This window comes from Ceratotherium simum, chromosome 22 (assembly GCF_057802395.1).
Source record: "Ceratotherium simum simum isolate JZ-2026a chromosome 22, ASM5780239v1, whole genome shotgun sequence".
In the NCBI taxonomy this organism is placed as follows: Eukaryota; Metazoa; Chordata; class Mammalia; order Perissodactyla; family Rhinocerotidae; genus Ceratotherium; species Ceratotherium simum.
This window is the reverse complement of record NC_141921.1, coordinates 1,325,689-1,348,111: the sequence shown is the minus strand read 5'-3', so window position 1 is coordinate 1,348,111 and position 22,423 is coordinate 1,325,689.

Sequence of the window (22,423 nt, the reverse complement as noted above, 5' to 3'; positions counted from 1 at the left end):
TTTCCTTTGCTCTGTCATCCCTTCTGCTTGGAATGTCCCCCTGCCTAGCCCCTTATCCCCTACTTTTGTCCTGGTCCTCCTCCCTGTTAGCGTTCTCCTTTTCTGTCACCGTTCCTGTGTTTTTGCTGCCTCCAGTCTTGTGTCCTATCATTCGGTGGAGAGTTTTTGTTATTTATGCCTCAGGCCTAACTCAGTTAATCTGTTCCATAATTTATAAGACAGCTAACCTTAGCAAGCATGAGCTATTGAACAAATATCGGTGGGAATTTAGATTTGGTCCCTGAAGAGCACAGGAGCTGCAGCCAGTGGCCTGGGCAGGGCCACCACAGGATAGAGGACCAGACTGCTGCCTCAGCTTCTCAAACTAATGGTCTTCCTCCCTGGAATAGAAGCCATCCCCAACTCCAGCCTGTATAACTGAGGTGTTGACACCCTACCTAGCCCTCACCTGCCCAGCAGTGAAAAACACACAAACTTGAGAATCCAACTAGCCAAGATGTGAAGCCAGATCTTCATCTTGGCTGTGTGACCTCAAGCAAGTCACTTCACTTCTCTGAACATATAAAATGAGGCTAATAATACCTGCCTAGGTATTTCATTGTGAAAATGCATGAATTTTACTGAATGCAAGGAATTTTACCAGCATTATCTCATGTAATCCTCATGCTCAATCATCAGCTAGTTGTACCTAAGGCACACTCAATGGAGTCTGGGGGAAGAGTGAAAGGAGATAATGAAATACAGTCATGCACCATATAACGATGTTTCAGTTAACGATGAACCACATATACAACAGTGGTCTCATAAGATTGGTACCATATAGCCTAGGTGTGCAGTAGGCTATACCATCTAGATTTGTGTAAGTACACTCTATGATGTTCACACAATGACGAAATCACCTAATGACACATTTCTTAGAACATGTTCCTGTTGTTAACGCATGACTATTATTCTTTCTCTTATAGGATTTTGTACACATGTGAGGGAATGGGAACCATCTCCCTAAAAGAGCAGCCAGTTTCACCCAAGATTCCCAGTTGGAACAACTAAAAGTTCTGGCCACCACACTCTTAATCTGTCAAGTCTCTTAGCTCTTCAATATCATTCACCATCTCTCACTCCCATGTCACAAAGATGAAGCTGGCTCTTTCTTAAGGGTCTCCTCTTGGCAGACGAATCATACTAGAGACAAAAATTGGAAAGACAAGTAGCTAATACAAATTTCTTTCAAGTAAAGATCCAAAAACTCAAAAAAGAAGAAAAACTAGGAGGAGGAGAAAAAGAAACAATTAAGGGCTTTTTATTCATCTGCTGAATAATCAAATGACACATTGTAATATGTGAGTCTAAAATGACTCCTTGGATACAGAGTATCTAAAGACAGAAATGCAGTGTCAGTGATGTCCACAGTTCATTGTTCCTGGGTGAATGGTCCCCCGACCCCCAGTGCCTGCGTCAGAGCACAAGGAGCCTTTGAGCTGTTGCCTCCCCTTCACCCCACACCCTACCAGGCACCAATTCCCGTTGATTTACCACCTAACCTTTCTCTTCTGTTCCAGCGCCTCCAGCTATGGGTTCTCTCTCCGTCTCTGGGATCTTTACAACCACCCAGTCTCTGGGTCTCCAGCCCATCTTCCATGTAGCCTCCAGAGCTATCTTTCTAAAACACAAATGAGACCAACTTTTCTCTCTGTTCAGGGTCTCTCTGATCTCTCCACTTTCTCAGATAGTAGTTTTCAAACTTGAGTGTGCATAGAAATCACCTGGAGAGCTTGTTAAAGATACAGTTTTAGGCCTCACCTCAGAGATTCCAAATCTATGTGTCTTGAGAGAGGCCTGGGACCTACATTTTTAACCAATACCCTGCCCTCACTGGGGATTCTGATACAGACAGTCTAAAGACTACATTCGAGAAAAATGGGGAAGGAAAGAAAGAAGAAAGGAAGGAAGGCAACCAGGCCTGGCATGAGGACTCAGTCACATTTCTCAGAACCATGTGGCAGATTCCTCCCCACCTGGCACCTGCCAGTGCCATCTTCCAGGTTGCCTTCTCTGACCACCATGTAGAATATAGTGTCCCCTAAGCACGTCCTATCTTCTGTACCCTGCTTTGTTTTTCTCCAGAACACGTTTCACCACCTGACACATTTATGATTATTAATGTGCTATTTTCTATCTTCCCCCACTACAATAGAAGCTCTAGTGTAAGCAAGGACTTAATGTATTTGTTTACTTTCATATCTCTTATTAACTAGAATAGTGGCTGACACATAGTGGGTAAGGCTGTAAATATTTGTGGGAGAGAGGCCGTAAAACAAGAGGGAATGTTGTGTCCCCACCCCTCCCCCACACTTCCTTTGAGGAGTAGCACTGCCCCTTAGAGTCATGTGATGCTAGTGCCCTGCCTTCTGCTGAGCTGATGAGCACATGACCAAGGCCTGGCCAATCACAGTGGCCCATCTCCACGTCCTCTCTGGTGGTGGTTCTGGGGTGGGCACGTGACTCGTGCAGGTCAATTGGTGTTTTTTCCAGTAGTTATGAGGATATGAACCTGGAGATATCAATGACCACATTCCCTCCACATCTGCAGTGGCAGAAAATGAGGTCAAGTGGGAACAAGCAGAGGTTAGCGATGAGGACAGAGAAGAGCCTGCTGTGTGGAGGTCCCGGTGGCTGCTGTCAGTTTCCTTCCATTCTTGAGTCACACCCTACACCCTTTCCAGCAGCAGAAGCCATTCCACTTTTTTCTGCTTCAGCTAGTTTGAGTTGTTTTTCTGTGATTTGCAGATGACAAGAGTTCTGCCTAGACATGGGGACTAATTACATACATAGTTAACTGCAATCTGTTATGAAGGAAAAGGTAGGGTGTGTTGAGAACAAACAATGGTGGGCCTAACCCAGCCCTGAGGGTCAGACCGCTTCTCCGAGGAATGGCACTTAGCTTGGTCTAAAGGATGAAAGGCTTTAGCTAGATGAAGTAGGGGAGAGAGGGTTCTGGGCAGTGAGCAGCAGGTATGAAAGACCTCAGGTAGGAAGGAGAGAGCTGGGAGCATTCCAGCTACAAAAGCAGGCCAGCGTGGTGACACTATGGGTCCCCACCCCCCACCTTCCTGCTCTGGCATCCCTTCTGTGTCCATGTGATGTGCTGCTAGCAGCTTCCCTTACATCTGTGACCATCAGAGGCTGGCGACACCTTGCCTGTGCGGAAAGCTAGCAGTGCCCGGGAATTTAAGTCCTCCTCAGGCGCCAATACCTGACTGGTGTGGAAGAGTCAAAACTGGACAAACTTGAGGTATAATTTACACTCCAGAGCTTTCTATGGGATCAGGAATAGTCTGGAACTGCACCTGAAATCACACTTACTTGGCTTCTTCCTGTTCCCTATCCTGCTTCTCCTGTTTCCTTATGGGTTTTTCTTGGGAACTCGGAGAAGAAACCACCTGTATCTGAATCTGTGGCTCAGAGTCCACTTTGGAAGAACCCAACTGAGACAGCCAGCGTGGCTAAAGCAGAGTGAGGTGGGGAAGGATGGAAGGAGGCGGGATCAACAGGGGGATAGGGCCAGGGCATGGGGCCTGAATGGGTTCTGTACAGGTTCCTGGTCTACATCCCAAGATCAAGGGGATACCACTGAGAGATTTAAGTAGCAGAGTAACCCTTCCCCACTCACCCATTCAATGCTATAGACACTAAACTCCTCAACATTTCTCAAACGGCCTTTTCACAGCCCATTTGTCGGCTTTTGGCTCAGGAAAAGCCTCTGCCTGGAAAGCCCTCTGCCTGGAAAGCCCCCTCGTACCTTCTCAGTTGGATCTGATGTGTCCCTCAAGCTCACTTCAAGTATTGCCTCCTCCAGAAAGCCTTTCTTGACCTCCACCAGTCACTGCCCCCACACAGGGCTGGACTTGATGCTGCTTCTCCATGCTCCCCCAGCATCCTTGTCTTACTTTTATCATTCAGCTCCCTTTAACAAATGAATATTTATTGGGAGAACCTGCTCAAACATTTTCTTACACTTGGAGCAGCTAATCAAAAAAGTTTAGGGACCTCAACCCTAGATTCTGAGCTTCTTGAGAGCAAAAACTGTCCACACTTTATTCCTCAAAATCTTATTCAATGCTTAGTAAAAACTAGCAATTGCCTACTTGCTTACTACATGGTAGACCACTGACCCAAGCGCTTCACATGCTATTTTATGTATGACAATCCTGTGACGAGGCTACGTGTTATCGCTGTTTTACAAATAAGACAACTGAGACACAAAGAGACTAAATAATTCACCAAGATCACACAGCTAGTAAGTGACAGAGCAGAAGTCAATCTCAGGCAGTATTAATCCAGAACCTGGATTCTTAGACAATGTGTTGAGGCCAACACATAGCGCAGGCACTCAAAAGAGGTGGGTGTGATTACCATTGCCACCATCGCTGTGAGATCCTGCATTTCTAGCCTCCTTTTGTCTCCTCTTCCCCAGTGGACACCATTCCCGGCATGCCAATCCGCAGTCCCTCTCCTGCCTGCTCTGTCTCCTCTTTGACAGTCCTTGGAAGCTTCTGTCACTCCAGCACGACCTCACAATGGAACGATTCCTGGGAGTGGATTCTCGCTTATCTCTGTGTGGTAACGTGAGACTCTTGTCTTCCTGACAAGACTTTAGGGAGGACTAGATGCCTTGACGAAATTTTGGAACCCCCCAGAGGCCTGTCAACCACATTCACAAATCCTCTCGCGGCAGGAATGGGGGCAGAAGAGTATTTCCTAGGAAGATTTCCAAGATGCTTCCAGTTGAAACCTGAAGACCACAAGACCCGTTTGTGCGCTTATTTATTCCGCACTCACTAGAAGCCTACTACATACAGGACAGCAGGCTGGATGCTGAGCTTATAGAGATGACTAACGGAAGCTCACAGGCTTCAAGGAGCTCAAAGCCTAGCGGGAAAGTCTGACAAGCAAGCAGCCATTTTAATACCCTGGGATGAGGGCTATGACTGAGGTACAAGGAGCACAAGAGGAAGGACCCTTGACCTTGACCCAGATTGGGAGTAGCATAGAGAACCTCCTGGAAGGGGCAAAAATGGAAGGAACTTCGAATATGGATTTGTGGTTGGATCTTGACATTATTCTTTATGAAGTGGCATGACTTTGGGAAAATTACTTAACCTCCCTGAGTTTGGATTATCTTATTTGTATAATGGGAGTAATTGTGTGTACAGTATGGAATTAATAAGATAATTAATGAGATAAGTATTTATCAGCCACATAGCTGTTTGTTGCATTTTCACTAAGAGTCAGGCACTGTTCTTTGCATTCTTAGCCCATTTAACTGTAACAAAAATTCTTTGATATAGAAACTATCATTACCATCATTTTATAAACGAGAAAGCTGAGGCACTGTCTTAGCTCGTATTAACAAACCAGATGCAGATCCTGAGACAGGGATTTGAATGCACATAGTTTATGGAGAGGTGCAAAGGAAGGCAGCAACAACAGGCGCATGATTAAGCCAGCTACTACGGTGACTAAATAGAGCTTAATCCTGCAGGGAACTCTGGAAAATGGCGCAAAACACATGCTTGGGTATTATCCTGGCCAAGAGACAAGGGATCCGGGGCATTTATACCCTCACATCTGTGAGTCATTGGTCAAAGGCAGCCCCAGGAGACTCTGGGCCTGCAATGCACGTGACAAAGTGGGTTCCAGAGGCCGGAGGACATCCCTCCAACAGAGATGCAGATGCTGGCCGTGGAAAGTTGGGCTGGAATGGGTGGGAGTACTAAGGGGATGTGAAGGGATGGGCACCAAGAACTGACAACATCTGCTGTAGGTCCCAGAGGTTAAGCAACTTGCCCAAGGTCACACAGCTATTAAGTGACAGAACTGGGGTTTGAACCCAGGCAAGCTGGCTCCAGAGCCCTTTCTATTAACTCCACACCAAACTGCCTCCCCTCTGTTGCTGTTCATACAAAGCTCTTGCTGTGGTTGTCATTGCCGTCATGATTATTCTTCTTTGGTCCCCCATTTAGAGAGTAAATCCAGGGGCAAGGAGTCAAGGTAGTCATTTTACCTCGTGCTGCGTTGTGACTGAGTTTGGGAATTGGGGCTCCTTAGTTGGAGCCTCCTCTCTGCCCTGCCTAGCCAGACAGATCATTTCCCCTCTCCAGCCCCCATTTCCTCCTTCATAAAAGGAGGTGTCAGGTTGGGCGATATCTAGGGAAGTGTCCCTGTCTGACATTACTCGTTTCTCCCATGCAGCTTTTCCACCAAAGTGCAGGGTGCCACCCTGGTAAGCCCTGGTCAGTGGGTGTCTCTGGCTTGACCATCTCTGCCCCTTCAGACGGCAACTCCCGATTAACCAAGACTGGCGGTAATTTATGTACTTACAAAATCCTCCTCGTTGGGAACAAGAGGAAATTAAATTTCTTGCTGGAATCGGTAACAGATGGTTGGCTCCATCTTCCTCTGACTGGGACCCCCCCAGAGAGAGTAATTTAGGGCATCCTGTCACACGAGAGGGACTGAGGGGCGAGAGAGGCTGAAGGATGGTCGGGAGCGCTCTCTTTGGCACATAAGTCATCCTGGTGTCTCCCCATTTCTCAGTGAAGGGGAAAATCAAATACAACCAGAAGGAACTAAAGTAGTTTGTAAACAGGGCACGCTGGGGTGTCTCCAGCTTCTTGATTCCACTTTATTTATTTAGTTTTGGGGGGGTGGTGTGGGTGTGTTCCCCCAAATCCAAGTAGGAGGTTTCCCAAGCATCTGGCCCAGGAAACTCAACTTGGCCAGTCCCAAGGGAACCCCTGGATGGATCTGGAGGCTCATTCATGCAAGTGCTGGCCCCCCTCCCAAACCTCTAAAATGCTAGTTCTAACCAAGAGCTGACTACAAGATTCTTTATTATTGCTCAGCTGAGGAAGAGAGGAAGGAGAGGTTGGAATCTCTACTTCAAACAATTTACACCCAGCAACCTCATGGACAAACATTCACACACAAAACCCCACTGTACCTCCTGAAGTTTCCAGCTCTTTCCCTAGGTGTCGCTTCAGGCCCCCGAGCCAAATGCTCAGCAGACTATAAGGGTCCTCCTTGGATGCCAAACTCCAGAGTGGCTTTTATTGAGAAGAGGTTCAAGAAGTACAATTTGGGGAAAGAAGTACAATTTGGGGCATAAGAGAACAACAGTATCATATAGACCTGGGGCTAATCCTTGTACTGCCACTGACAAGCTGTGTGTCCTTGATCAAGTCACTTAGCCTCTCTGATCTCACTCCTGATCTTTAAAAGAATAAGGACGTCTTATTTTGAGGATCACAGGAGACAGCGTAAGTAAAGCAGCTGACAGAGGGCCTGGTACACTATAGATACTTAATAAATCTTTTATCTAAGAATCACAGAAGCTCCAATTTGGAAAAAACCTTTGAAGTCACTCTCCTAGATCTACCAGCTACTGGATTATGGACCCACAAGGCAGAATTTAAATGCATCCAGCCTCTCCCTCTTCCTGTCCCCTCCTGGTGACAATGGTGGTGGCTCAGCTTCCCCGTCACCTGCCTCCCCCCAACACATACATCCATGCTTCTCGCTGCCTCATGAGGCCATGATAATTTAAGGACTTTTCCAGTCCACGACCTGGCTTGAGTTGAACAATGCCGAACGCCCACAGTACAGGAGGCTTCCCGCAGTAACGTTTCCCAACTAGTTAATGCAGCGAGAGAGCTCAAGTTTTGAACGTAGAAACAAAATATTGCCTATAATTCTACTGCCCTAATATCAAATCCTTATTCCATTAGCAAACAAGCTTTCCCATCATTGCCAAGTCGTTTCTTCACTTAAAATTCAGAAATCCCCGAGGGGGTGAGGCAAAGGACAATAGCAGAAAAACCGGTGAAATCTGAAAAAAAATGTCTGGAGTGTGGTTAATAGTAATGTGCCAACAGTTTTGACAAATGTACCCTGGTACGTAAGATGTTAACGCTGGGGAAAGCGAGGAGAAGTGTACGTGGGAACTCAGTACTGTCTGCACAAGCTTTCTGTAAATCTATTTTAAAATAAAGCGTTCATTTTTTAAAAAGCAAGGTATAGAATAGTGGATGTTGTATGTAACACGTGTAAATAAATGAACAAACGGGGGACCAGCCCAGTGGTGTAGTGGTTAAGTTCACACGCTCCTCCTCAGCGGCCCGGGGTTTGCAGGTTCAGATCCCAGGCGTGGACCTACACACAGCTTATCAAGCCATGCTCTGGCAGGCATCCCACATCTAAAGTAGAGGAAGATGGGCACGGATGTTAGCCCAGGGCTAATCTTCCTCACAAAAATAAATCAATAAATAAAAATAAATAAATAAATGAACAAACATGTTTGCTCTCCTAAAAGGAAACAAATAACCAACACTTTTCATTGTTTAAACATAGAAATCATAGTTATCATTTTTGATGCTACATAATAGGTCATCCTAAAATATCTCATCTCTGTTTTCTTCTAACTCTGCCACCACTTACGGGTTTAGCACTTTATTTCACCTCTCCTGCCTCTCCTTCCACATCTGTAAAGTCAGGACTATAATCATTTCCAGCTCAGACATTGTGAAGACTGAGGCACCACAGGGCCTGGCAAACAGTCAGTGCTGACGTACAGTTGTCATCAAACCCTGTGTCGGTGCTTATTCCAACTCCAGCATTAAAGCCCCAGGTGACACTGAAGCAGCTGTTACGTGTCTCTGGACTTTGGTTCCTCACCTTTTGTGAGAGCTTCAACCTCCTTGGTGTGGACTGTCGCACTACACGGCAGGCAGGGTGGGGCAGGAGAAACAGGAAAGCCCACCGGCGCGCTTCTGGGGGGCCACACTGTTCTGAGAGCCCTCCGTGCATTCCTCAGTGAACCCCCACATGCACGCTAGGAGGTAGGGATGCTCCCTTTCAGAGATAAGGAAGCTCAGGCTCAGAGAAGTGAAGCAATTAGTGCAGGGTCACACAACCATTCGTGCAGAGCTGGGCCTGACTCAGGTGGTCTGGCTCCAGAGTCTGTGCTCTTAGCACTTCTGAGCAGGGACAGCCGTGAGCTGTCAGCGTCCCACTCTCACTGCAGCTGCAGGGGAGTGCACCGCAGACAAAAGGCATCTGGGAGAGGCACCGCCAGCATGCACCGCGAGGAAGGTGAAGTGCATACTGGCGCCTACAGGTTCCTGCCCTGAAGTGATGCACGTCACTTCCACTCACAGTTCATTGGTCAAACAAGTCGTTGCGTCACGCCTGACATCCAAAGTTCTGGGCCCAAAGGAAGAAAACTACCAATACTAGTGAGTAGCACTCACCTCTAGTGAGCATTATTCATAGAAAGGAGTTTTCTTAAAAGGCTAAAAGTACTTGGTTTATATTGAAATGGAAGTTTATATAATAATGATTATTACCATATTGTTATATAGTAAAATATAATTCTTATATCAATAATTGTTGTTTAAATTTTTAACAGTTTTAACAAATAATTCTATTCCTCAAATATATGCAATCTCCGCCACTTACTCACTGAGTGATCTTCTAAGGTGACCAGCCAGTCCAGGTTGCCTGGACCCAGAGTTTCCGGAGACACGGAGCCTTCAGCGCTAAAATCAGGCAGTCCCAGGCAAACAAGCCCGTTTGGTCACCCTACCTTTGACAAGTCTCTCAACCTCTCCAAGCCCATTTTTTAATGTGAAAGATAATAATCGAATCTCCTTTTTTGTGGGGATTAAATGTATATGTAAACACATAGCACAATTCCTTGTGTATGGTAAAGTCATTACATTCTGGCAATAGCATTACTATTATTAAACTCCCAGTAACTGGTTGAAATAAATATCATAGTTGCCACATTACAGATGAAGACACTGAAACCCCAGCGGGTAACGGGAGTCACCCAAGGTACACAAGCCCACCTGTAACCCTGTATTTGGGGGCAGAGACCCGTCACGCGCTGGGGCCCCGCCCCGCGCAGGGGCCTGATGGAAGGAAGATGCTATTGGGCTTGGCCCTTCTCGGGCCTGGGAAAGTGTTCCTGGCAGCCCCCCAGCGGTTTCCCCTCCCGACTGGCTCCTCCGACGGGAGCTTGCACATGCGCTCCTGTTCTAACATCTGTGGAAAACTCTTGTTGGAGGATTTAGAAAGCCAGGTGTGCGGCTACTGATTTCTCAGAAAAACCTCCCATGGAGGAAGGAGGCCTTTCCTTTGGAGGTGATGAATTATAGCTCCCCTGAAGGAACAGTCATCCCTTGCACTTAGGAAGCCAGTTACACCTGGCAAAGGCCTTCCATAGTAATGACTCCAGTTGATTTCCCAACAACCCGAGAGAAAGCAGAAGAGCCATCGCCCCCTTCAGTCCTCAGATGGGGAAAGTCGGGCCCAGGGAGGAGAGGCAACTCGGGGAAACAGGTCTCCACCCTACAGAGCTCTCTCTGCCATAGTAAGAGCCTCAGATGGCGCCTCAGAAGTCACAATTTGCTAGGGTGACCAACTATCCTGGTTTGCCGTGACTGTCCCAATTTTAGCAGTGAAAGTCACCCATCACAGGACACCCCCAGTCCTGGGCAAACCAAGATGGTTGGTCCACAGCTTCTCTGATTGCCCCCCAAACTACCTCCCTTATCCTGTTATTTGAATTTCTATGCATCCTGCACTTCTCTTTTTAGCACTCATCACAGGTGTAATTGAGTAATCAATGGGAAATTTGTTATTTAGTGTTGTCCACTAGACTATAGCTTTAGGCAGGCATTGATCAAACCTGCATCCTTGCCCATCACGTTATGCAGAATAGTCTCTCAATAGATCTGTGAGATAAATAACTGAATGATTACATGAATGAATGAATGAGTTCATTAATTAATTGCTCGGTAAATGTTTGTTCTACAAGAATACCTACTAACCACCCTTGCTCAGATCAGCATCTCCCTAACTGTCCTCCTTCCAGGAATTGTTAATATTAGTTACAGAAAACAAGGGTTTCCTTGGTGAAATAAGCACCAGAATTCTGGGGTAGACAAAGTCAATCAGGTTTCTTTATTTTATAGGGAACTTTGTGCTTGTTGAGTAAAGTGCTTACTGTTTTCCAAACAGTTAACCATGAACCCTTTTAGCAAAGGGCATCTGGGGGACTTATGCTCCGCAGAACACCTTCTGAGAAACGCTGGACGAGATAACTGAACACATACACTTGCTGCCAACTCCACTTCCAGACTCCCCTGAGGCCGCGATCGTCATTGTTGTTATTGATCCCATCGCCATTGTTCCTTGTCAGCGGGCAGGAGAAAGCTGAGGATAAGCCCTGCCTCTCTCACTACAAGCTCTGACTCTCCAAACTCCCGCACCTTCACCCTCCGAGGCAAATTAAAGCTTCAGAAAACATCACCATGCCATGCTGGCTCCTTCCCCCGAAACACTCCTGAGGGATGACGAGGCTGTTGCAGCTTGTTCTTTTCAGAGCCCCCGTGTCACCCTCCAATCATGACCCCTGTGATCCCCGCTCGATCATGAAAGGGAACTCTTTGGACATCCCATTGGGATGGTGTTGGTGACCAAACGTCCTTCATTTCCTTGGCCAGGAGCTGAGGGCTCAATGGCGAGGGAGCCAGATTCCTACCTGGTTTACCAACCTCCCTGGTCATTATTCACAAGTCGTGACTGATCAGTCTCCTAGAGCCTGCCGAGGAAGAAAAATCAAAGAAGGGTTTTGCTGAGCTGTCATGGATGCTAACAGAGCAGCAGCAAGAAGGGGGCAGGGAGGAAGAGCACCTGCTCCTGAGGGGAGGAGATACCGGTGCATTTCAAAGTAAATTTGAAACTGTTTTGAAATACGTCAGGCAATGATCGGGCGCAAAGTCATTTATCAAAATGAAAAATAAAGAGTTACCAACTTTTCAGTTTCAGAAAGGGCGTGAAGGTAGACTTGCCTGCTATACGCCAGCTGTTTTCTACATATGTTCGTGTATTCATTCATTCTTTCATTCCACAAGTATTTATTGGGGGTCCATTATATGTTGAGCACTATGCCAGCCACGGGAGACACAAGGATCAACAAAAGAAACACTGCCTCTGCCTCCACAGAGCATAGAGATTGGTGAGGGATAGTATAAATAATCAAGGAAACAAACTGGGGACAAGTGTTGTGAAAGAAAAGAAGGAAAGATACATGGTGTTAGAGACTAATGTGTGACAGGAAGATATGACCTATTTGAGCAATCAGGGAAGACTTCCTTGTGGTGGTGACATTTGGGCTGAGATCTAAAGGATGAGCAGAAAGTCTCTCATTTGAACCTTGTAAGATAGGCATTATAATACCACATATCAGGATGTTGTTGGCTGTGAGTTGCAGCAAACTCAAATGAAAATAACTTAAGCAAAAGGAAATTTATTTTGTACGAGACGAAGACTGGAGGAAGCCACCGTTTCTAGGTTGCTCAATTAAGTGGCTTAACCATGTTATCCAGAACTGGGCCCTCCTGCCTTTTGCCCCGCCGCCCCCTCAGGGTGTGGGCTTGTCCTTGTGGTCTGTGCCTGCAGCCTCATGCAATGGCTGTCACAGCTCCAGGCATCACATGAGGGACAACATTCTGAGGCAGAAACGTGAGTGTTGCTTCCCCTGAGTCCCCTTTTTCCGTCGAAGAAATCCGCCCAAAGCCCCCAGCAGACATCCCCTCCTGCCTCATGGGCCAGAATTCCACCCCGCGCCCTTTCCTAAACCAATCACTGACGAGAGGAAAGGAATTACCCTGATCAGCTTAGACCGAGATTAACCCACTGGAGGCTTCAACTCCCTCCCCGGAAGTTTGCGATTGCTTAATATCTAAACAGAAACAGGATGTTAGTAGCAAGGTAGAAGACAGGAATCTTGCCCACGCACAATTTTACAATTAGAAAATAGATATCAGAGAATTAAAGACCTGTCTCACACAATTTTAGATTGGAGCACAGACGAATCTGATCCCCAATTCATGCTTGTTTCCCCTCCATTTAGTTGATAGTACTCACCAACATTAATTTCTTAGTTATAACAAGGGGAAGCTGAGTGAAGGGTACCTGACAAATCTCTGAATATCTGAAATTATTCCAAAATAAAAAGTATTTTGTTAAAAAGTGAAAAGATGGCAAAAGATGTACCATACAAATACTCATCATAAGAAAGCTAGAGGGGCTAGGCTAATAACAAAGTAGATATACGGATAAGAACAGTTACCTGAGATAGAGACAGTTAATGACAAAGGGGCCATAAAGAACAAAAGACAAGCTAAAGGCTGGAAGAAAATGTTTGCAACTCACGAATCCAACAAAGGAATTGTATTCAGAATGTAGAAAGAAGTCTCAAATCTCAACAGCAAGAAAACAAATGCTCAATTAAAAAACGAACCAAAAGGGGCCGGCCCGGCAGTGCAAGCGGTTAAGTGCGCGCGCTCCGCTGCGGCGGCCCAGGGTTCCACTGTCCGGATCCCAGGTGCGCACCAACGCACTGCTTGGCAAGCCATGCTGTAGCAGCGTCCCATATAAATTGGAGGAAGATGGGCATGGATGTTAGTCCAGGGCCAGTCTTCCTCAGCAAAAAAAGAGGAGGATTGGCAGATGTTAGCACAGGGCTGATCTCCTCACAAAAAAAAAAAAAAAAAAAAAACGAACCAAAAAAACATTGGCTCAGAGAAGTAGCACTCAACACCAAGAGTGGACCCTAAGATGAACTGTGGATTTTGGGTGATTGCGATGTGTCAGTGCAGGCGCATCAGTGTAACCAATGCCGCACTCTGGTGGGGGGGTGTTGATAAAGGGGGAAGCTAGGCATGTGTGTGGGCAGGGGGTATACGAGAAGTCTCTGTATCTCCCTCTCAATTCTATTGTGAACCTAAAACCACTCTAAAAAAGTTAAATCCTTAAAATAAGTATATAAATATATTTGAACATACACATCACCAAAGAATATGGCAAATAAGCACAAGAAAAGATTACAATTGCCTTTAGGAAAATGCAAATTAAAACCACAGTGAGATACTACTACACCCCTATGAGAATGGTGTCTTAGTCTATTCGGGCGGCTATAACAAAATGTCACGGACTGGGTGGCTTATAAACAACAGAAATTTATTTCTCACAGTTCTGGATCAGGGTGGCAGCATAGTTGGAAGAGGGCCCTCTTCCCAGGTGATAGCTACAGACTTCTCTCTGTGTCCTCACATGATGGAAGGGGCAAGGGGCGCTCTCTGGGGTCTCTTTTATAAGGGCATTCATCTCATTCATGAGAACTCTGCCCTCATGGCTTAATCACCTCCCAAAGGCCCCACCTACCAATACTATCACTTTGGGCATTAGGATTTCAATATATGAATTTGCAGGGGACACAAACATTCAGACCACAGCAAATGGCTAAATATTTTTTAAAAAATAAATGAGAAAACCAAGTGTTGACAAGGATACGGAGCAACTGGGACTTTCATTGATTGCTGCTGGAAATGGAAAATGTCGCAGCCACTCTGCAAGGCAGTCTGCAGTTTCCTGTGAAGTTGAACCTACACTTACCACATGATCCAGCGGTCCCACTGCTAGGTATTTACTACAGAGAAATAGCAACATGTTCACACAAAACCCTGCACATAAATGTTATAGCAGCTCTATTCATAATTACCAAAAATAGGAAACCACGTGGCCTGGATAAACAAACTGTGGTACATCCATACAATGGGACACTACTCAGTAATTAAAAACATTCAACAGGGATGGACGTCAAAGGCACTGTGCTGAGTGAAAGAAGATGGTCTCCAGAAGCTACATACTGAATGATCCCATTTAGGACGTTCTGAAAAAGGCACCTTGCAGTGACAGAGAGCAGTCAGTGGTTGCCAGGGTTAGATGTGGGAGGAAGGCTTGACCATAAAGGGCCACAAGGGAGTTTTGGGGGGATGAACTCTTCTGTGTTCTGATTGAGATGGTGGTTACATAAATCTATACATGTATTAAAATTCCTAAAACTGTAAACCCAGAAAGTCAATTTGATTGTGTGTAAACTTATATAATCATCATCATCATCATCACCATGAATGTAATCATATTCTCATGTCTTTGCTCACACTGTCCCCACCCTGAAAGGATTTTCTTCCCTCCTCTCAGCCTTTCTGAATCTACAGCCATCTCCGCTAATTACCTGGAGTCCTGCCTCTCAAGAGTCAGCTCCTTCCACATCTCAGCTGTCCCTTGTCACCTGAGGCGTGCTGCAAAGGCTCTGGGATGACCTGGTGCCACAAGCCACTCTGGAGTCCAGGCTGATGCTAGTCCATCCTCACCTCCCTCAGGTTGCTCTCTAGGGCTGCTGCCTGTCGTGTGGCAGCCACCCTCAGGTTCTGTTTCCATCTTTCTCCTTTGCATCACTGCCCTGGAGGAAGCCAGCTCCCATGTCTTAAGAACACTTGGGGAACGTTGTGTAGAGGCCTTTGTGCTGGAGATGTGAGATGACCATCCGACAGCCAGAGAGAAACCAAGGCCTCCTGCCAATGTCCCTGTGACTAAGTCCCCTTGTAAGTTTATTTCCCGCCCCAGTCAAGCCTTCAGATAATGCAGCCCCAGCCAACAGCTTGACTGCAGCCTCGTAAGAGACTCTTCACCAGAGCCACCCAGCTCAACTTCTTCCAGATTCCTGACCTTCAGAAACTGTAAGATAATAAATGTTTGTAGTTTTAAGGTGCTAAGTCTTGGGGTAATTTGTTACATAGCAATAGACAATATAATACTCAGAATACTGGGTCCCCTCTCCTTGTTCCTCACTGATTTTAACTTTTGCCTTCTTGAGTTTTCCAAAAGAAATGATTAATGAGTTTATCTCCTTTCTGATCCTAAACCGCTATTGTTTACTTCTCTTCTTAGAGCTCAGCTTCCTCATCCAACATTCAACAACAACAGCTAACACGTAGTAAGCGTTTATCCCATTCTATGCATGGGGCACACAGATATTATCTTGCCAATCATTCTACCAGAATATGAAGTGACTATATGATTAGCCCCACATGATGAGTGAACTGAGGCTCAGAGAGGTTAAAAAACAGCCCCACATTAACACTTAAACTTTAATAGGTCATACTGCAAGCCATATGCTCTAAACCACCCTGTCATTCTACCTGTAGTTTGATCCTGGTTCCTTTCACTTACGTATAGGTTTTGGAGTAGGACAAACCTGGGTTCAAATCCTGGCTCCACAACTGACCAAGTGATCACTGTCCCCCCCTCTCTAAAACAGGAAACAACTCCTGCCTCCAAGATTCCGTGAGGGATGGATGCAAGAATATACAGACAGTGTCTGCTGTTCCCTAGACCAGTGCCGTCCACTTGAACTCTCTGTGGTGATGGAAAGGTTTCCTGTCTATCCAATACGGTAGCCGCTAGCCACATGTTGTTACTGAGCACCTGAATGTGGCTAGTACAAATAAGGAGCTGTATTTTTGACTGCATTTAATTTAAATCAACTTAAATTTCAGTAGCCACCATGTTGGACAGCACAGCACTAGACTGGAAGCTCCAGGCAGACAGGGGTCGTGCCTCTTTGGCTCACGGTGGCATATTCAGCCCTTAGCACAGTGCCCAACACAAAGGAGGCACCTGTCGTTATTTGTTGAATGAGTGAATGCATGAATGAATGAGGGGCCCATTGTGGGCATTCAATAAAGAGCATCTATCAGCTGGGCAGAGCACTGATGTTTAGCAGAGCCCTCCTGCCCGAGCGCGTCTTGCCTTTTCTCCCGTCATCAACAGCAGCCAATTATGCTCTCCTGCAGAGATGTCATTTGAGCCAGGAATCGGACAGAGACTAGATTTCAGGTGACTGGGGGGACAAAGGAAAGGAAGCCCCCTACATCTCTAATGGGCCACAGTGGACAGGAAGCCCCCTCCTCATCCCTCCAAGGCTGACTAGAAAGTTTGTCTGTAGCAGAGATGGTTAAATTAATGATGAGGCTTGGTGACAGGGAGGCCAGAGCAGCCCCCTAAATGTCACCTTCGTTATTTTTCAAGCCAACACGACAAACTGCCTTCCCAGTCAGCTTCCGTGTTGTTATTGTTCTGCCTCGGGGTGGAGAGATTTTTTTCCCCTAATCCCTACAACATGAGCGGTGTAAGTTCAGTGAGGGCAGGAGACAGGATGGCACAGGCCACTTAATAAGGGGTTTAGCTGTCACTGAGCAGGAGCTGTTGTGCAGACATGAGGAGGTGGCAGGGTGAGGGTGGCCTGCCAGGGCTCCTTTCTTGGCTACCTCCCTGTAATTCAGCGTCCGTCTTTCCAGCCTTGGGAGTGAGGGAGCTCCATCTGACACTCTGACCCAGCACTCAGGGGGTTTTCCTCGCTACTTCTCTGGATCAATATTCTAGTCTGAAGCAGAATGCAGCATGGCTGGGAGCAATGAGGTTGGGTGTTGGGGGTCCCGAGATCTAGGAAGGAGTCTGGACTCTGACACTACTGGTATGGGGGACCTCTAGCAATTCACTTGCCCTCCCTGGACCTCAATTTTCTACTCTATGAAATGGGAGGGGACTGGACATGGCAATCTTGAAGACCTCTTGAAGCTCTAAGCTTGCACAGTGGCTGAAAGTCCGGACTTGACAGTTACATAAACTAAAGCCTGAACCCTGGCCCTGCTCTTTGTTAGCTGTCACTTAGCCTTTCTGAGACAATAATAATAAAACCTCATAGGGATGCTGTGAGGATTAAATGAGATAATGAATTCCAGTGGTCTCAACCCTGGCTGCATAATAGAATCACCTGGGGTGCTTTTAAAAAATGCCAGTGCCCACAGCCTCAGCCCCAGAGATGCTGACTTAATTGTCTGTGGTGAGGTCTAAGCACTGGGATTTTAGCAGTAAGCTTCCCAGGTGCTTCTGAATCATATTTAAGGCCTAATGGGGGGTTTCCTATATAGCAGGAACTTAGTAAGTATTTGGTGACTCAATGGATATTTTTGAGATCGTTTATGTCACTATCTTTCCCCAAACCTGGCTGTCTGGCCCTAAGTTACACATGCCAAAAAACAGCCCCAGGCTTGCGAAATACAAGTCCTCCTTGATTCCTCCTCCCTTCTCCCTCTCTCATCCTCCCTTCCCCTTTCCCAGACCTCATATTCCTCCCTTGCCATGTCTTTCCTATCCAGGCCTCCGTTCCACTCCCACCCATGCCTGCTCGGCTCTGGACCATCATTATTGCACTTCTGGATTTTTTCAGCAGCCTACTAGATTATCTTCCCACTTCCAGTATTCATTTTCAGATGAATCAGTAAAACCATGATTATGAGCATAAACTCTGGAGTCACACTGTCTGGGTTCTAATCCCAGCAGAGCCATTTATTAGCTGTGTGGCGTTGGATGATTTTCTTAAACTCTCTGTGCTCAGTACCCTCATCTGCTTACGGGGGATCCCAAAGATCCCAGTTGTTGTTTGAAATCAGTCATTCTCCCCTATTTGACCCTCTTACAGTGCTACCTTGCATTAGGGGAAGGACAGAAAATTGAAAAATAAAAGTATTGAGCACAATGCTGAATGTTTTCCACACCTCATGTCATTTCATCCCCATAAAAGTAAGCGAAGTAGATATGCCCATTTTATAGATGACAAAAGAGAGGCACAGTAAAGTTAATTAACCCACCCAAAGTCATGTAGGGAGTAGAGGCAGAGCCAGGATCCTGCCCGAGCCTGTCTGACTCCGGAGTCCCTGCATGTGCCTCTGATGGAAAAAGGGCATCCCTTTGGGGACATTTCTCTGCTTTGATCGACCTCCTGGCTCTGGGAGGGATGCTGGTGGCATGGAGCAGGGAGGAAGGAGACGTCCACCCACAGTGACTCAACCACAGTTTCTGAGACAACTGTCCATTGGATGATAGACATCATATGAGGGGATATATTTGTGGCCTTTTTTTATTTATTTGTTTTGAGGAAGGACAGTTAGGAAGGACTAGAACACTTGAGCAACCAGCCTGAGATTATCCTGCAAACTCATGCAGAATAAAATATAACAGAGTTCATTCCTTCTTCTGTATATCACTTCTGTATGTCACTTCCCCATTCTGCTACAGCTGTCTCCTGGAGTCCCTTCGCAAATGAACCACTTGCCCTCCAATCCATATCTCAGAATTGCTTCTGCAGGGACCCACATGCAGACCCTACTCAGAATTGTGCCAGGTGGTGGGGAAACAGATGGAAAAGGTGCATTTACCTTCGAGGAGCTCATGATCCAGACAGGGAGAGGAAGCACACAGATGCGGCTCCGGATGGCGCACGTCACTGGTGCTGTGTGGCCCGAAGGCACCAAGGGCAGGGGTGGCTCTGCTCTCGGGGCAGTAGGGAAGGAGAGGAATGTTTTACAGAATAAATAAATACTTGAAGGGAGGAAGAGTGTGTGACAAAGCATGTCCTTTCCTCAGAAAGGAGAACAGCACTTTACTGTCACAAACTGGGTCTGGGGGACTGTTGTGTCTGGGGGCAGGCAGAACTGAGGAAGTCTCGGAAGGTCTGTAACAGAGGCGACAGGGCCGTGGCCTCTCCATCCAGACTTGGGTGAGGAGGGAGGGTCCCGAGGTGGTGGGGAGGGGGAGGCTGACACTCTGAGGGCAAGGAGGTGTGTCCCTGGGATGCCCATTTCCTCACCTCTCCTCCTCGCGTGCCCTGGCGTCCCCTTGCCCTTCACAGCTACGCCCCCGCCCCTCCCCTGGCCAGCCCCTTCATCTGTCGGCAGAGCTGTTCTGTGTCGCTGTGGCCGCCTCTTGCTCAAGGTGATCTTGAGTGCGGGTCAGCGACTCCTCCAGGTCTCCCGCACCAGTCAGCCTCCTGACCTCACCATCTCGGAGTCCTCCTCTTGCTCTGGCCAGTCTGAAAGGAATTTCTGATCACCAGTCAGGTGGCCAGACAACGTGTCTTAATACTGAGGCTTCCCTGGCTGCCCCCAAACCGCAGCCGCCCCTGCAGTTGGATGCACGGTCTTGACTTTGCGCCAGAGGGGGAGTTGTGCATCTACAGCCCGACATATCAGGGAATTAATGTGAGTAGCTCTTTCCGAAGGGCCTGCCCTTGCCACAGCCCCTGGAAGGAGCAGCTCCCAGGCCATTTGATCCTGTACTTCACCCAATTGCTCACCAGGCTAGAGGTGGACACACAACCCAAGCCAAGAACCATGTGGCAGACTTACAAGTTGGGCTGAGCCAGATGATTTCTTCCCCAAAGTCTGGAATTGGAAACTTAAAGAGAGTGCTGCCAGTTTGCGATAGGCCCTGGAGCGGGAAGATCATGTGGACCAAGAGCTGGAGGAGCTGGGGGGCCACGTACAAGCTGATGTGCAAGCAGAAGCAAACAGGGAGGGTCTGGAGAATAGAGCAAATCCACTAAGAGAAGCAGAGACCCACAGGCCCTGAGAGAGAAGAGTCAGGTCTCGGTTGCCCGGAGGACTTGTTCTGCTTAATTCTCTATCAAAGCTTCTGTTAGACCTCTGAGAAAGCCCTACGGTAAATGCCTTCTACCCAGGCTAGCTCGAGTGAGTTTCTCTTCTGTGCAATCAAGGGTCTTAAAGAGAATCCAGTCTCTTTATAATCTAATTCCACAGACGGCATGCCATCGTTTCTGCCATACTCTATTTATTAGAAGCAAGTCTCTAAGTCCAGCCCACACTGGACCGAGGAGGAGTTAAGCTCTACATTGTGAAAGGAGAAAGATAAAGCATTTGTGGACACATATTAAAACTTCCCCTAGCATGAACTGGGCTGAGTGCCCAGAGCTCCCTTCAAGCAGAGTGTGTGGACAGATCCACCAGAGTTAAAGGCACAAAGGCACATAAGCACCTCTTTCCCTTCCAGGAGCTTGAGTCAGATCTCGGAGGGCAGCAAAGGCCTGACCTTATCAGATGAGGAAACCAGCACATCAGTGGGACGTAGCAGCAGTAGCTCTGCCTACGTGTGGGCAGGGAAAGAAGGTGCCTCGTCTCTGTTATAATAGGACACGAACTCATTGTGCGGAAAGCCGTTCGCCTAACTGGGGCATTGTGTTGGGACGGAGGCATGGGAAACACCTACTCAGAAAGACCTCCAAAATTGCACCGTTTTATTTCTGGACAGAACACCTTCCCTGAATCCATCTCCTTTCCATCACTTGGCCTCAGATTGAACAGCAGAGAAGAAGAAGGACGTAATTAATATTTGTGGAACACTCACTATGCCATTTTGTTTATTTCTCACAACATCCTATCAGATAGGTGTCAAAGGCAGATTATAAAAATACAGCGCCCTCTACAAGTGTATGTAGTTGCCTATGGTCCTGAATCTCACTGTTCTCCTGCTGAGTGGTCTCCAAATTGAGGTTGAGCTACCCAGACAGCATGCATAACGATTCACAGGGGCTTTGGAGAAAAACATAGCAGCCTTTTATTTATATATTTAAATTTAAAATAAGAAAAAATATTAAGGTTTAATAAAATGTAATATACAGATGGACACTCATGCTCTTACGCAGTCTATCTGTCGCCTACTCTCTGGGAGAGGTCCTGAGGAACGTGTGAGTGTCCCACAATGCAGAAGGGCTGCCCATGGAATCCTCATTCAATTTCTGGTTTTCATCATTTCAGGGTTTATTGTAGTTGATGCGGGCACAGTTAAGTGGTTTACAGATTGTATATCTGAAATACTAGTAGTGGGTGAAGATGATGAAAATCTTCTGTACCAAATAGAGGTTCACTAGTTATCCCAGAGCTGAGTACTTAAAAGAGTTGTCTAAAATAAAGACGAGATATGCAATCGTCTTTCAACAAGACAAGTGTTCGCAATTTGCTGATGTTCTGTGATAAAACTAGCTGTCCGTTGTCCCTTACAGCTAAGACAATGATTAAATTCAAACTCTGATATAAATTGAACTTTGGACTAGACCTTTGAATAACTATTTTTGAAAGTGTTAAAACAAGGTTTTCAAAAATGTAATATTTTAGTGTGAGCAAGCATTTTTTTGTCTCATTAATTATTTTGAAATTATTGTTTATTTTTATCTCACCCTTTTTAAAAATCCCCATCTTAAAAATCTACATTTGTGTATGTTTTACATGCAAAATATTAGTACAGAAGTAATTACATAAGTTGTAAATAAAGAAAAGTGCGTACATTGGTACTGGATGCTCAAATTTCCATTGCCGGTGGAGGTGCAGCATCAACGAGGACTGAAGACCAGTGCACCAGAGCCCAGTTGTCTCTCCTAATGTGGTTGAGACTTGTGCTCCTTCTCCTGAAACAATTCTAAGTAAGGAAAAGGCAGAATGGGCGAGAAAGGAGAGAGCAAAGACGGACACACACAGAGTTGAGACTTTGCTGAGCCAGAGCTACTCAGGGATCGCCAAGGGGAGAGCCCGATTTGTTCCAAAGTTGTTTTCACATAAGCACAGTAACCAAGGACAAAACCACAGCCAACCCTAACAAA